The 1,336-nt window shown below is 44.7% G+C and overlaps 1 non-coding gene across 1 annotated transcript; it reads left to right on the top strand.

The window, feature by feature from the left end:
• The first annotated feature begins 787 nt into the window (after positions 1-787).
• Positions 788-862, top strand: Trnas-aga. The gene has a single exon. It is a non-coding gene; the product is annotated as a tRNA-Ser (tRNA).
• Positions 863-1,336: the final 474 nt, after the last annotated feature.

Genomic DNA, 1,336 nt, shown 5'->3' with positions numbered 1-1,336 from the left:
GGATTTCTAAATATGATTTATTAAATTTGTTTTATTATGTTGCCCTTTCATAAATTATTGTTGTTGCATTTTATAACTGCTAAGGAAGTTATGGAGGCATATACGTTTATTGTTTTAAATTGCTTTGCATTATGTTATGTTGAGTTACTGTGAGTAAGTAAGCTATTGTACGTCCAATAGTCACCTACCATCACGTGTCCGCCTGTTCTGGTTAAGACAGCTGGTGATGTGCCCCCGCCCACCTTACCCACTCCTTTCATATCGTCCAACTACCACAATGCACTCCGCCGTGGTTCAAAATGGCTCTGAGCACAATGGGACTTAACATTTGTGTTCATCAGTGCCCTAGACTTAGAACAACGTAAACCTAACTACCCTAGGGACATCACACACAGCCATGCCCGAGGCAGGATTTGAACCTGCGACCGTAGCAGCCGCGTGGTTCCGGACTGAAGCTCCTAGAACCGCTTGGCCACAGCGGCCGGCGCACTCCAAAGTGGCACACGCAGCTTAGTTGTCGAGTGGTAAGACCAGAAAGCCATGGGCATAGCACGCGTCTATTCATCGTGCTTTTGAAGTAGTTATGTATTATACAACGCGTATATTATGCAGTAAATTTAATCAAGAATGAGATTTTCACTCTGCAGCGGAGTGTGCGCTGATATGAAACTTCCTGGCAGATTAAAACTGTGTGCCGGACCGAGACTCGAACTCGGGACCTTCGCCTTTCGCGGGCAAGTGCTCTACCAACTGAGCTACCCAAGCACGACTCACGGGGCGTAAGTCGTGCTTGGGTAGCTCAGTTGGTAGAGCACTTGCCCGAGAAAGGCAAAGGTCCCGAGTTCGAGTCTCGGTCCGGCACACAGTTTTAATCTGCCAGCAAATTTAATAAATTTGGTCATGGTTTAGATTCACTTATGTAAGTTATGAGAAACGAGCTGTTTCATTCCCTGCTTAACTCTCTTATGGGTTGATATTCTTCCTTACGGTTCAAGCTATCTCCATATGAGATTTCACAGCAATCGATTCAGCTCTTTAGTCGCGAAGAAGTAACAGAGCTACTTTCGCACTTATAGTTTTGGTGTGGATGTATGGAGTGAACTCATTGAGGACTGTATAATCATCTCATTCATTACATTGAGTTGGACACTAATGTGACAAAGATCATGGGATAGCGATATGAACAAGTACAGATGGCGGTAGTAGAGCATACACAACGTATAAAGAGGGTAGGGTATTGGTGGAGCTGTCATTTGTAATCAGATGATTATGACCGCACGACGGGAATTCACCAATTCTGAAATCGGAATGGTAACTGCTGCTAGACGCATGGGAA

This window comes from Schistocerca piceifrons, chromosome 3, assembly GCF_021461385.2.
Source record: "Schistocerca piceifrons isolate TAMUIC-IGC-003096 chromosome 3, iqSchPice1.1, whole genome shotgun sequence".
Taxonomy (NCBI): domain Eukaryota; kingdom Metazoa; phylum Arthropoda; class Insecta; order Orthoptera; family Acrididae; genus Schistocerca; species Schistocerca piceifrons.
This window is presented reverse-complemented; position numbering and strand designations above follow the sequence as displayed.